Below are 15,574 nucleotides of genomic sequence, written 5' to 3'. Positions count from 1 at the left end.
TGTCTTCCTCCATGATATATATATATATAGCCATGGTTAGTAATTTTGTCTTCCTCCATGTTCTTGATCATCTGCCATTAAAAGCTCATGGACACAGGCAGCAATCTAGTGTGGACTCAGTGCCTCCCCTGCACCCTCCCATGTTTTCCCCAAACCCTCCCAGTTTTTGACCCCTCCAAGTCTTCCACATTTGCCACCAAATCTTGCATTTCTTTTTCCTGCCCCGGTGATGGGTGTGACTCTTTGCTTCAATGCAAGTTCTGCAAGCACTACGTACCTGGATGGCACTGCTGTAGCTCAGTAGCTGGCCGGAGTGATTGCCACTGAAAAGTTCACATTTGAGACATCTGACAACCTTTGTTTCCGACATAGTTTTTGGTTGTGCAAATGATGTCAGGGCTCGTTTGGTCGGCCAACATAGTGGAATAGTTGGTCTAGGCAGTGCCAATGACAAAACATCATTGCCGGCTCAATTGGGTTCAAAATTCTCAGGATCCTTTGTATCCCCACAATCAGTTGATTTTGGGAGATGGGGCAAAAATAGAAGGCGTTTCAACCCCAGTTGAATTTTTCAATGGCCTTTACTTTTTAACACTAGATGGCATTAGCGTGGGAGACAAGCAACTTGATATTGATCCCCAGACATTCAGAAGAACAGCATCAGGCAATGGTGGAGTCATAATTGACTCTAGAGCAACATTAACTTACCTAGCCAGAGGTGGGTTCGAGCCACTTAGAGCTGAAGTGCAAAGATTGGCAGATGGGTTGCTACAACCTGTGGAAATGCCTGGCTTAAAGGTCCCCTGCTACAATGGTGTTATTGAGCGTGATCTTGTGGGGTTTCCATGGGTGGTTTTTCACTTTGCAGGGGGGGTTGAGTTGGAGTTGGACACAGAGAGCATGTTCGTGGAGATTACTTCAAATCAATTTTGTATGGCTGTGATGCCGAGTGAGGGAGGAGTTGAGTATTATTGGAGTATTGGCTCAGCAGAAGTATAACATTGGCTATGATATTCTTGCTGCAAAAAAGATTTCCTTCCAACGGATAGATTGTGAACTCTTGGAGAGATAAATATTGCAGCTGCATTTTGTTTTTTTTTTTTTGACATGTTCGCATAAGGAGGGGGGAATTCGAACTAGTGACCTCCGCTTCATTAAGCGTGGTCACAGTCGATTGAGCTACCTCTTAGGGACTCAGCTGCATTTTGTTAAAAATATATAATGAAAAAGAAGAAATCAAGTCTCCATATCGTAACGACGGTATCTTTAGAGCGTATTTTCTCCTATTTTCAAGTGCTAAGGGTATATGACAAAAGTAACAAAAAATCATCCTTATGGAGAATTATACAAAATAAATTTAAAAAAAAAAAAAAAAAAAAAAAACTAAATGCTTGTGTCCTGGCACTTCGCCAAAGGGTCATATTTATCTATATGTTATTTATCTCCCGTTCGTCTTTATATATATATATAAATTCACTACTAAATCTATAGGACTCACATATATTCCATAGCGAATTTGAAAAAGAGATTGATGAAAGATGGATGAGAGATGGAGGAATTGGTCTCTTCCAAAATATGCTCATAATATTCTTATAGGTGCCGTTTCTTTATCCTTTGGTGACGTGTGAACAGTGCAAAACGGTACCTTTTATAAAAGGTGCCGTTTCGCACTATTAAAACAACACTATCCCATTTTCTAGTTTTTGCACTTTTTGCCATTTTCAAATAGTCACAATTTGAATGTCACTAAGCAATTAATGATGTTTTTTGGCACAAAAATGCCATTATATGGCAGTCACAAAACCAAAGAATTTTTGTTGATATTTTCTCATAATATTATCCCTTAATATTCTCTTAATATAGTTCATAAGGGACCTGCTATTCCTCTAACTCTTATCCTGACTCTTTCAAATTCACCATTGAATCTGTGGAACCCACACAATTCAATGGTAGATTTGAAAAAAATTATGAATGGAGGTAGACGGATGATGGATTATGGATAGGAGAAGGAAAAATAGCATTTATCTTTTCATACTTAGAATGATTATGTATTTTTCAAATACATTTATTTTTTGCATTATCTAGTATAATTATTTTCCTAAATAAACGGCAATACTTTCTACAAAATGACGAAGATTCCTAGGCTACAATTCAATTATAAATGGGAAAATAGAATTGATCAGTGGAAGTCGTAAAACCCTAGCTATGATTCCTATCACCAGTACTCCAATGGAAACGAACAAGGCCAAAGATGATGAGCTCATCATCCCCTCTCCTTTCAAACCCTTTTGCAAGTGGCGTAAAGAAGAAGGATGTAACGTTCTTGAGGTTCATCTTCAAGGTATTATCTAATTTTAGTTTTCCGGATTAACATGTGATTACTCAAGGGCTTGTTGGAATGATTTTCTTTTAGTCTATTTCGCTCCGCGTTTTCAAAAAAATTGGGATTTTACCAAACGGGTGTTTTCAAATCGTTTTCATTAAGTTGCAAATCTAATCGGACCATAAGTTGTACAACACTAGTCATTCTAATTCAAGAGTAACAAAGCCTTTTTTATATATTAATTTAGTCTTTAATCTTAGGATATTTTTCATCTATTATTTGGCTCTCTATTTAAATATATTTCAAATTCATTCTTTGGCCCATGTCGATAAAAATCTCTTGATCCGTCTCTGCTTCTTTGATAAAGCGTTTTAAAGAGTACTTTTTTTTTTTTTTAATGATTTTTCTTGTGTGATTATTTTGTGTTGGAAAAATCTCTTGTTCCGTCTCTGCTTCTTTGATAAAGCGTTTTAAAGAGTACTTCTTGTTTTTTTTTTTTTTAATGATTTTTCTTGTGTGATTATTTTGTGTTGGAAAATATTTGTATTTTTTTGGTAGAAAGTCAAAAAGTGTTGCCATACGAGAGTAGTGGCCATATATATATATATATGCATTGTAAAAACGATCAATAATAAAGTGAATAAAAAAGTTTCCTTTTGCCATTTTGTAGGGTACAAAAGTGAAGAAGTTACCGTTGATCGAACTTATGAGTGAAAATCTTTGCATAAGGGGAGAAAGCACTAGTCTAATCAGTAGCTGCTTTCACAAAGAAATTAAATTTCCAAGAGATTGTACAATATATGAAATTAGTTCAAAGTTTGATGGCGGAATTCTTTATATAACAATGCCCACAGAAGACCCTTGGTCGAGTGTTGGAGAGAGGATTAAGGGAAGGTTAAGTATAAGAGATATGTTGCCATTAGCGGGGCTTATGACTCTAGCGATGGTTCTAATTATTATATATATAACGTTTATGGCAATATTAAGCGGACCGAAAATAGAAGCATCACAACAAATCACCACGCAGATGGGCCAAGCGGCGACACTTGATATGCCAATGAAAGACTCAGCAAGCATCGTGAAAGCTATGGTGCAGGCAAATGTATGACAAACCTTACTAATTTACTTGCATTGTAGGCCAATTTAATCCATTTGATTCAGAAAAATCTCTTAGATTTTCGGCGTTGTATGTTTTGTAGGTCAGAGGACAAAATGCTCCGGACTCCAACTCCCCGGTCGGCCAACCAACTAGTCAGCCAAGTGATGGTAAGTTGCTTGGTGTAGCGTGCACTAGTAAAAAAAATGCAGTTTTATGTCGTTTTCATAGAACGACATTATTTATACCATTGAAGGGAAAAGTAAAAAATATTTACCTTTTGGTAAAAACAGAGTCAATTGTGTGGTTGTTTGACATCAAAACTTGATTGCACCTTATAATTTTATTATCACATGTAGAATTAGGGCAGTAAATTAATCGAATTGTTCGTGAATATATAGTTTTGAGTATTGATTTTTCTTTTTTTTTTTTAAAAAAAAAAAAATTAAAATACTTGTGGGGTTGTAGATTTGTATTGAACTAATTGTATCAGGTTAATTTAGAGAAAAGTTGAGAATGAATTGCAGTTTCGGGTTTGCATTTCATTTCTATTTGATTTTTTTTTTAAGATCGATATGATATAAAAATTATAAAATATATTTTGATTGGGCAGGTGAGATTCCAAATGGGATGAAGATGATGAATTTGAGGATGAGGATGATGGGTAAGACCGTAAGAGTGACTGCTTGAAGGGCTAACTAGACATATTTTGGCTGCATGCATGATTTAATGGACCAGATTTATGTTATGTTTTATTTATCTGTTTAATTGTGTTTTTTAGATAATAATTATGTTTTCATATTTTTTGGAGTACTACATTATGTAGCTTATATTGACAATTAATATTTATGAGCCTTCAAATCGCCTCCTTTCACATGGAAGGTGAGGCACTGGTTTGGTTCCAGGACTTAGATGAAACAGGTCAGTTCCCTACTTGGGATATTTTTCTTCAAGCTCTGCTCACTCGATTTGGTCCAACCTATGATGATCCCATGGAGTCCTTGGTCAAGCTTCGACAGACCTCTACGGTGGCAGAATATACAGCCCATTTTGAGTCTCTCTCTAATCACCTCCGTGGACTCTCCGATGCATATAAACTGAGTTGCTATCTCAGTAGTCTTAAAGATGAGGTTCATCTTCCCTTGAGGATGTTGGCACCTTGCACTCTAGTAGCAACCTTTGGCTTGGCTAAGTTGCAAGAGGAGTATCTGTCCAGCTCCCGCAGAACCTTTAAACCTCAAGGTTCTTCCTTTTCCTATAGTCGGCAACAATGGGGACCGCCTGGAGCTTCTTCCAGCCAACATGGGGGGTCTCAGATGTCTCAATACTCCTCTACATCTAAAGCTTCAACTCTGGTACCTGTTCAGAAAATTTCACTAGCTCAAATGCACGAACGAAGAGAGAAAGGCTTATGTTACAACTGCGAAGAAAAGTGGAGTCCCACTCACAAATGTAAGGCCCCTAAACTCTATCTTTTGCATGGAACTGAAGTATCTGCTGATGACAAGACCGAGGAAATTTTCTATGATACCTCTGATAAGGTAGAACCTTTGTCAGAACCTATTATTCCTGAGATGTTAGAACCTAAAATTTCGTTAAATGCTATATCTGGCTCCTTGAACCCTAATACTATGCGAGTAGTGGGGGTCATTAAAAATCAAAGGGTAATGATTTTAATCGATTTGGGTAGCACTCATAATTTTATCGATACATCTGTGTTCAACAAGGTCTCTTTGGGTTTAATTCTACCACACAATCTCCAAGTGAGGGTAGCGAATAGGGCAACAATCTTAAGTGAGGGTATGTGTAAATCTGTTTCTCTCAGGGTGCAAGGTCATTCCATTACTACAGATTTTTACCTTATTCCATTGGGTGGTTGTGACGTTGTGTTGGGAGTGGAATGGTTAAGAACCCTAGGACCTATATTGTGGGATTTCTCTCGCATGACAATGCAATTTGGTCATGGTCCTAACCTCACATTGTTCAAGGGTTTACACCCTATGGGTTTAACTATGGAAGATGGCCACCAATTTCTAAGGTCCTCTAATTCTGAGAATATGGGGTTCTTCTTACAACTTTTGACTCAAGTAGTGGGCTCTAACATTCCAGATTGCCCTCTTCAGATCAGGGAATTATTGGAAGGGTTTACGAAGGTTTTTGAGGAACCTAAGGAGTTACCACCACCTAGAAGTCAGGACCATCAAATCCAACTTAAGGGGACACAACCTATTAGTGTAAGACCCTATAGGTACCCTTACTTCTAGAAGTCAGAAATTGAAAAGATTGTGAAAGAACTCTTGTAGACAGGGGTTATTTGACCTAGCCAAAGTCCTTTTTCCTCCCCGATCTTGTTGGTTCGTAAGGCGGATGGAAGTTGGCGTATGTGTGTCGACTACAGGGCTTTAAATCAGGACACCATCAAGGATAAATATCCTATTCCCGTCATCGATGAGCTGCTGGATGAGCTCTTTGGAGCTCAAATTTTTTCTAAGTTGGATTTGCGATCCGGGTATCACCAAATACGAGTCCGACCGGAGGATGTGCCTAAAACAGCATTTCGGACTCATGAAGGGCACTATGAGTTTCTTGTCATGCCCTTCAGTCTCACCAATGCACCCTCAACATTCCAAAGTTTAATGAATGACCTATTCAAGCCTTTCCTACGGAAATTTGTCTTGGTTTTCTTCGATGACATATTGGTCTATAGTAAGTCATTGGAAGAGCACCTAACACACTTGGAAACAGTTTTGGGTGTGATACAAACTAACAATCAGTTTGCTAAGGCTTCTAAATGCAGGTTTGGCGTCTTGGAGATTGACTACTTGGGTCATTTGATACCTAGCCAAGGTGTACGGGCTGACCCATCTAAGCTTAACTCTATGCTACAATGGCCACTTCCTCATTCCATCAAGTCCCTACGAGGATTTTTGGGATTGACGGGCTACTAACTAAAGTTCATTCGGGGTTATGGGGTGATAGCTGCCCCCCTCACAGATCTCCTTAAGAAGAATTCTTTTTCCTGGACCCCCTCGGCTACTGCAGCATTTAACAAACTCAAGGAGGCTGTCACAAGTCCTCCTGTATTGCAACTCCCGGATTTCACTCAAACCTTCACTATTGAGTGCGACGCATGTGGTACAGGCCTAGGGGCAGTTTTGATATAGGGTGGGCATCCTATAGCTTTCTTTAGTAAGGCTTTGAGGCAGGCTTTGTATCTTTCCACATACGAAAAAGAGTTCCTTTCACTGATCTCGGCTATCCAAAAGTGGCGTCCTTACTTACTCGGACAGTCCTTCAAGGTGAAGACCGACCAACAAGCACTCAAATTTCTCTTGGAGCAGAAAATAGGTACACCTTCCCAACAGAAGTGGATTTCTAAACTCTTAGGGTATGACTTTGTGATAGAGTATAAGAAGGGGAAAGAGAACTTGGTGGCTAATGCCTTATCAAGGAGGTTTGAAGAGCCAAACAAAAAGGGGGAATTATCCATTTCCCTCATCTCCTTTCCAACTCCATCTTGGGTTGATGAATTGAAGGAATCCTATTCACAAGATCATGAGACAAAGGCCTTACTCATTGCCTTACAACAAGGCCACTCTGTGCCTAAAGGTTACTCCTTACAACAAGGGCTGATTTTGAGGAAGGGGAGGTTGTGGATTGTTAAAGGTTCTCCATTCCAACTACAACTCCTCGACTATATTCACTCTAATCCCACGGCTAGCCTTTCTGGTTACCACAAAACTGTTCAAAGAGCCAAGATGGATTTTTATTGGAAGGGTATGCGGAAGGACATCAAGAAGGTAGTCAAGGAATGTGAGGTATGCCAAGTCAACAAACATGAGACAATTCATCATGCTGGGCTACTACAGCCACTCCCCATTCCATCTAGAGCTTGGTCAGATATCTCGATGGATTTCATAGAGGGGTTGCCGCCCTCTTATGGGTGTAATGTAATCCTAGTAGTGGTGGATAGGTTTACAAAATATGGCCATTTTCTATCTCTCTCTCACCTCTATACAGCTTCTAAGGTGGCCCATATTTTTTTGACTCACATCTTCAAGCTACACGGCATGTCTAAGACAATTGTTTCTGACCGAGACCCTACATTTACTAGTACTTTTTGGAGAGAGCTCTTTCATCTTCAGGGTATATCCCTTGCTTTTAGTTCTGCTTATCACCCACAGTCTGATGGGCAAACCGAAGCACTAAATAAATGCTTAGAGACATATCTAAGGTGCTATGCAGAAGCCAAACCTAAGGAATGGAACACATGGCTTCCTATGGCGGAATGGTGGTACAATACCAATCACCATTCCTCTACCGGATTGACCCCATTTGAGGATGTCTATGGGTATCCTCCACCCTCCCTATTATCTTATGTTCTTGGCACCTTAGCAAACATGGCAGTAGACACTCAACTCAAAGATCGCAACACTGTCATTACTATTCTGAAGGAACATTTGCAGCAAGCCCAAAACCGTATGAAGACCTAAGCGGATAAGAAGAGAACAGAGAGAGAATTCCAGGAACAGGATTGGGTTTACCTTAGATTGCAGCCTTATCGACATAAATCAATTGCTATGCGAAAAAATCTGAAGCTATCTCCTTGATTTTTTGGCCCATTCCAAATTCTGAAAAGGATTGGTTATGTCGCATATAAACTGAATTTACCCCCTAATGCATGCATCCATCCCATCTTCCATGTTTCATGTCTTAAGAAAAAATTGGGCAAACACTCCACACTACTACTAACACTGCCTCCTGTTGACATACATGGAGAACTCAAGCCAGAGCTTGAACTAATCCTGGATTGGCGTTTGATAAAAAAGAAGGGCAGGGCTGTTACCGAAGTTTTGATTCACTAGAAGGATGCTCCGTCTGAGGATGACACTTGGGAGAACCTCTGGAATTTACAAAATCAATACCCGCACCTTGTGGGCAAGGTGCTTTGAAGGGGGGGAGACTTGTTACGGGTGCTGTTGGTGGAGCTAGGTCATGTTGGTGAGTCACTCAGTGGCAAGACACGTGTGAAGAGGAAGGGGAAGACTCTAGAAGATTGCTCTGCACAGCTGGCATCCCTTATCATTTAAATGCTTTATTTTATTTACCTTGTCATTTTACCTTGTATTTACGCTTTGTGTTCACTTTGCTGTGTTTGTAATATTCCCTCAAGCTATCGTTTGTTAGCTTGTGTGAATAGGTGGAATTCTGTTAGAATCCTTTCTAACAGAATGCTGGATATAAGGGCTAGGCTAGAGGGGTAGAAGGGTAGATTTGAGAATATTTGTATTACCTGAGTCTATGGAGAGTAGCTCTCTCGAAGCAGCTTATCTTTAATATTATTGCACTCTGTGTTTTTTTTTTCTCCATTATCATCTTCAACCTTCCTTCATTTTGCCCCAATATCCCCTGTAAATCTGCACTGCCAGTAAACACCCCTTACATTGGTTGTTGAAGGATTTTTATTTCTCTATTTAAATGAATATGATTTTGATGTACACATCAATTAATGTTAAATTTAACCTTTTTTTAAACATAAAATAAAATACAAACTAAGTTTTTGGTGCTTGTACGTATAAAACTATGCACCGATAATAATAAGAAAAACTTGCAAGAGTGGAGGGGTAAAACTATGAAGGCATATCTTTGTCGGTTAGTTTTTGATTCTATAATTTGTAACATTTGGAGGAATAGAAATACATTGAGACATGGAAATAATCCTTGAACCAAAGAGAAGCATGTACAACATATATATATTAAGTGGTATAACTTAAAATGAATTTTATCATCCTAAATTTAGTGCGAATACCTCAAATTTGAATTTCTCTTTAATATCTCTTTTCTTCAATTTAAAAAACAAATTTTAAAAATAAATTTGCTTTTGAGTTTATGAACTTGTTTGTGTTTTATTTTATTTCCGTGTGAATTTATGAACTTGCTTGTGAGTTTATGAACTTGTTTGAATTTATGTATAAGACTACATTTGAAGTGATGATTTTGTTGTAATTTTATTTGTATATTATATGATGTGTAGATTTGTAGAAGGTGACCAACAAGATTTTGGCATATAGCAATTTTTAATGCTAAAATGGCCATGAAAAGGGGGGGGGGGGGGGGGGGGGGAAACGTTTAAGATGAGCAAAAAAAATGTTTAAAGTGAGCCAAAAACTGATCTAAAACCAGCCCAAAATCGGTCTTAAAAAAAAGTTAAAAAAAAGGCTCAAAAAAGCGGTTAGAAAAAAGCGGTTATCCCAAAGCGGTTAACCGCTACTCGGTTAGTAAAAATTACTAACTGCCTAGGCGGTTGCGGTTAGCGGTTAGCGGGTTTTGAAAACTAGATCCTTCTTATTAGGGATTGGATACCTAATTCATTCTAACACATCATTGAGGGGTTTGTAATTAATTACCAACCTAGGGGTTCTTCTCTCAAGTTCAACATTTTTCATAACATAAAAGGCAGCAGAAGACCAAGGGGACTTGCTTTTGTGAATGATTCCTTTAGCAAGGAAATCAACAGTTTCCTTTTGACAAAATTCCAAAGTCTAAGCATTCATTTGGATAGGTCTGACTTTAGTAGGAATTTTGTTTTCAGAAAAATCTTTAATATAAGGTAAAGAAACAATGTGTTTTTTCCTGTGCCAGAAAGCAATAGGAAGGTCATAACAAACGGTATCAATTATCAGAGTATTAAAAGCATTAATCTTTGATTGCAAATATATATATATATATATCTGTGTGTGTGTGAAAGATATGATGATAAATAATTTTTATTATTTTTATATAAACAAACTACATTTTTTTTTTAACAACTATTTTATAATATTAATATGACTGTTTTAATCAACTATTGGGTTAGTCATTGTTAAAAAAAAAATTGTATTCTACCAATTTTGCAAGAGTATCATCAAATTACTATTTATGACACCTACCCCTCGAAGTATTAATTTACAAAAGGGGCCTTCGATAGTTATTGGCATTAAAATGGACCCAAAAGAAAAAAATGGCATATGCGACATATTTTTCAAATATCAAAATTTTCTTAAATTACTGTTTGCAAAGACACTTCAAACTCCCGATTTGTGACACTTGGTTTGCTGCATCAAATTGTCATTTTGTTGTAATTTGGCCCCTCTTATCAATGATGGTGTCAAAATATACCAAAAATGGCTTAAATTATCTTGATTTTGGAAGAAAATGTAACAATTTAAAAAATAAAAAAAATAAAATTGAACGAAAATAAGGGTTTGAGAGGTTGCTGACCACTAAGTAGTGGATCGTAACCTCAAAAGCTTGTACAGCGGCGATCATCAGTTTTGGGATGACCGAACCACCTCATGATAAACCAATTTCAAGAGTCTTTTTATGATGGCCTAATTAAGGGGATGTTCATTCACCCCTAAAAACAAGGGAGAAAGATCATCTCCATTTTTCACTTGAAGTGGAGATGGTTCATTTAGTGTGCTTAAGAGGGCAATATTGTCCATTTAATTTTTGAACAAATTTTTTTAGACAATTATGCTCTTCTAAATGCACTTAATGGAGAGGATCCGTTTCCCAAAATAAGAGATTATCGCTTCACAGTCCACAGGCTTAGGCCTTGGGCTGCCCGCTACTTTGAAAGTTTTAACAATTGGTAGAGGGCTCCTCCATTCTATATTTATGTTTTGGGCCCAAAAAAAGATGTAGATAGGACCTTGGCCCTTAGAAGAAAGTCCAAACAAGCCCAAAAGTTGGAATACATCTCAGAATTTGAAGCAGCCAAAAACTCTTATAATATGGCAGCTCATCTTTTGGCAAAAACGGCTCTTCAAGTCTTTAATGGATAGCTCAATCGGCTATAAACCACATCTCATAAAGTGGAGGTTACTAGTTCAAATCTCCCTCTCCCTCTCCCTCTCCCTTCCCTTGTGTGAACATGTCAAAAAAAAAAAAAAAAAGCTCTTCAAAGCTCATCTTTTGAAAAAACGACTCTACAACAAGTTAGAGAAGAAATTTGAATGAAAGATTGTCATTCACTCATTTGTTTCTCAATGATATTGTAATTTTTGAGCGTTGTAGTATTTGATTTGGTATTATTGAAAGTCTAATACTCACATTTTCATAAATAAATAAATAAATAATTGTTTTGAGGTCAAGACACCTAATAAAGGGTTGTTTTTTTTAAAAAAAAATTACTCATTTATCAATTATAAATGGCATTCCCTTATTTATTATTAAACATAATAACTTTAATATTATTCTTCTGAGTTTTTATTATGGAGAATATTATGCACCCTGTTGTTTTAATTATGCTTATACGAATGCCAATACAAGAAATGGCACTAAATTCTGTAATTTAACAAGTGATTGATTTAAAAATTGAAATATCTTTTGAAAAACAATTACTCTTTGTTTTAATCTTCAAACTTGATACATTTTTCATTCATGTCTGACCCATCGATAAAAATTTATGGTTCCGTCGTCCATCTCCAACTTACTAAAAGGGTTAGCTTTCTTGTGGCAGCACCTCTCTCTTCCAGTCTCCCTCTTAGCTCTCTCTCTCCCTCTATCGCAGCTTTGCAGGCACCATCAGGCAGCAGCTCCCCCCCCCCCCCCCCCAGTGCCACTCTCTCTCCCTCTCGGCTCTCTCTCTCTCTCTCATCTTTGCCAATGGCATTGGTAATTTGATATATTATTAATTTATTATTAATATTAAATTATTTTTTCCATTTTTTATCAAGGGTTTTTTAACGGGTCGTGTCTACCCGATATGACTTGGTAATTTTTAACGGGTTAAACGGGTCGTGTCGGCTGTCGGGTTACCCGGATATTTTTCGTGTTATAATCGTATTAGACCCGCTAAACCGTTTAGCTAAACAGGTCGTGTTCATGTCTATGGTAATCGGGTCGTGGGTCTTAACGGGTCGTTATTGGGTCTACCCGAGTACCCGTTTTGCTGGCCCTAATTATGTGTTATTTGTGGGCTAACTAAGCTTAATAACAAAATGAACTAAAATAACAAACTAAGTGCAGTTATATATATTATTATATACGAACTAGAAATTCAAAGAAAAAGATGGCTGTGAGTTACATTCTTGGAATAGTAGGTAATCATCCTCCGCATATATTTCTTGGAGGGCATTCATGCATGTTAATTAGGGTTCTAACTTGATCTTCCAAAATACCTTCGTTGCAGGAAGCATCATATCAGTTTTACTATTCATTTCCCCACTGTAAGTATTCCATCAATCGATCTTTAGATTTCTTGTTTTGGGATGAAATGAGAAATTCAGACATTTTTGCAGACAAACATTTTGGACAATTGATCATCAAGATCAATCACAAAAGTTCGACAGCCTTCTTTACATTTTTATGCTACTTAATACAGCACTGTGGATTTACTATGGAGTTGAAAAGACTGCTGTGCTTGTGGTGACTGTTAATGTCATTGGTGCCACTCTGGCTTTTGTTTATGTCGTATTATCCCTTGTATATGCACCTCGAGGGACAAGGGTATATGTTAATTACTCATCATCATTGTAATGTGTACATCATACTCATCATCATCACCATATGCAATTTGCTTTTCAGGCAAAGACAGCCATATTTGCTGCGGTTTTTGATGTTGGGGTTCTGGCAACGGCAATGGCTATCACTCGCTTTATGTTGCACGGAGATACACGGATCAAAGTCCTAGGAGTCTTGGGTGCATTCCTAACCATAATCATGTATGGTTCTCCCATGGCAGCCATGGTAAGTAATTTTGTCTTGCTCCATGTTCTTGATCATCTGATATATATATATATATAGAGAGAGAGAGTTCTAGTTGTTAAATTATTGATGAATTTTAATTTTATATATATATAATTGCAACGTGTAGATCAACAGCAGTGAGCACGTGCCTTTCCTTCCCCCCTTCTTCACGTTCTTGAATGGAGGGATTTGGACTATTTATGCCATCCTTGCGAAGGATTTGTTCATGGGGGTAAGTAACTCATTTTCATCTTCATGGTCGGCATCTTTAATTGTATTTAATTTTCTGATTATATACAGTATAAATTAAATGATTTAATTACAACATGATATTAAACAAAAGGTTTTAAATTTGAACTTTGTTAAGCCAATACAAGAATTGATGGGTGAGTAATTGCAGATACCAAATGGGGTTGGGACTGTTTCGGGAGTAGTACAACTGGTTCTATATGCAAAACGCAAGAACTCCAACTCCTCCCAGATAACATCCGAACATTTGGAGGATCAATCGCAACGCCAGCCTCTTCTCTCCTCCCCCAACGACTTGGAGCATGCTCCAAGTACGGATCAATTGCAACAGCAGCCCTGTCTCTCCTCCTCCAATGACTTGGAGCATGCTGCAAGTACGGATCAATCGCAACACCAACCCCGTCTCCCCTCCTCCCAGATAATATCTGAAGACTTGGGAGATCAATCGCAACACTAGCTAGCGGCTGCTCCCCTCTTAAAGTACTCCTTTCAGGATAGAGATCTAGAACTTGCTATTTCATTGATTCATTTGTTTGTATACCATGTATAAAAGATTGTTAAAAAAAAAAAAAAAATTAGCTGCTGAGTAGATTCTATAAAAAATGCTTTTACTAGAGAAATGTAATACGAAAGAAAGTGTTTTTCTCATGTGTAAACAATTTGCTACAACAAAGACCCATCTGCCATAAATGTATGATTTATGGTCTGTCCTTTGACACGAGGAACCAGATATAAATTGCAGAGCTGATATCGGGAACATGATGGTTTTCGCCTTAAAATTAAGAAGAAGAAGAAGAAGAAGAAGAAGAAGAAATGAGACTCATATTCACTAATCAGAATTCCTAAAGCTCCGATCTTAACTAAAAGACTGTACGCCCATGTTCAGTTTCTTTCATTTAGCACTCCACTATCAAAGAGTAGCGTTCAAAAATCCATCTGAATATCCTACTGACAGATATAACATCTGCAAAAAATTGAAGGCACTATTCCCACTAATAGTCACAGAATCATAATCCACCCTAAAGTTTATTTCATCTATAAATTCCATACTTCAAAGTAACATTCAAAATTCAACAAAGTGAAACCCCGTTTTCATTATGCTACCACCCAACAAAGTATCCCCGTCATCCTAGGCATCCTTTCTATTCAAAATACCCATCACTCATCCTAATCACCCCCAACGAAGCGTTATTCAAACCAAAAAAGAAAAAAACACATACGCACAAACTGAAAAGTCAAAATTACGAATAATAAAAATTTGTTATCTCGTACGTTATGTGGGGGTCATTGATGTACCTTTGAGTATAGCAGTGAGCTCCTGCTCCTCCCTCTGGAGCCTCATAGGCATAGCCTCCTCAGCCCTCTCCTTCTCAGCGTCATCACCCCCCAGAAGTAGTACTGTAACTACTCTCAACCCCCGGTTTCACCGACCTCCCTTACAACCTCCTCCTTGAAACCGAACAAGTCGTCCTTGTCCTCCTCCTCCACCAAGCTCCAGGGCTTGTACCCCTCCGCTGTGGCCCCACTCCTCATCGCCACGCGTCTTTCCCTCGCTTGCTCTCAGCCAAGACTCGTCCTTCTCGGCGGACGGAGAGGTCCCGGCAAGGTCTCCGGATTCCTGGGTGAAGAATTGGTCGAATTTTCCAGGGAGTCGATGCGGATTGGTCAAATTTACCACTGCTGTTGTTGTCGCGGGAAAAGAATTTGGGGAGGGGAGGGAAATAAGTGTTTGGGGGGAAATGGATGTGATTTGGAGGAGAGTCGGGTCAGGCGACGGAAATGTGAGGATTTGGGGAGGAGACGGGGGGAGAGCATTGTAAATGACAGAAGCAGATCGAGGAGAGCCGGATGACAGGGTTTGGGGGAGGATTGGATTTTCGGTAGGGTTTTAGAATTGGGAACAAAGATCCGGCCCGGTTCAACTCAGGCGGGTACAGGATCGTATATTATGTTATATATATATATATATATATGCATTTTCGTGGTACGTAGATCATAGATTATAATATGCATTTGTATGTCTAGAGACTAGACATATTTCAGTTGTCCAAGGTAGTTCCTCCCATATTGTATATAAAAGAAATATGCCCATAACTAGGGATGTTTATGCCCTTAACTAGGGATGTTTGCACAATAAACGTCCTATTCCAAATTTTGCGACCCTCTATATTTTG

General features: G+C 38.2%; 1 pseudogene; it reads left to right on the top strand.

Moving 5' to 3' along the window:
* Nucleotides 1-229: 229 nt before the first annotated feature.
* On the top strand, nucleotides 230-1,072 carry LOC132174425 (putative aspartic protease At2g35615; annotated as a pseudogene).
* Nucleotides 1,073-15,574: the final 14,502 nt, after the last annotated feature.

The sequence above is a fragment of the Corylus avellana genome, chromosome 2, assembly GCF_965113065.1.
Source record: "Corylus avellana chromosome 2, dhCorAvel1.hap1.2, whole genome shotgun sequence".
Classification (NCBI taxonomy): domain Eukaryota; kingdom Viridiplantae; phylum Streptophyta; class Magnoliopsida; order Fagales; family Betulaceae; genus Corylus; species Corylus avellana.
This window is presented reverse-complemented; position numbering and strand designations above follow the sequence as displayed.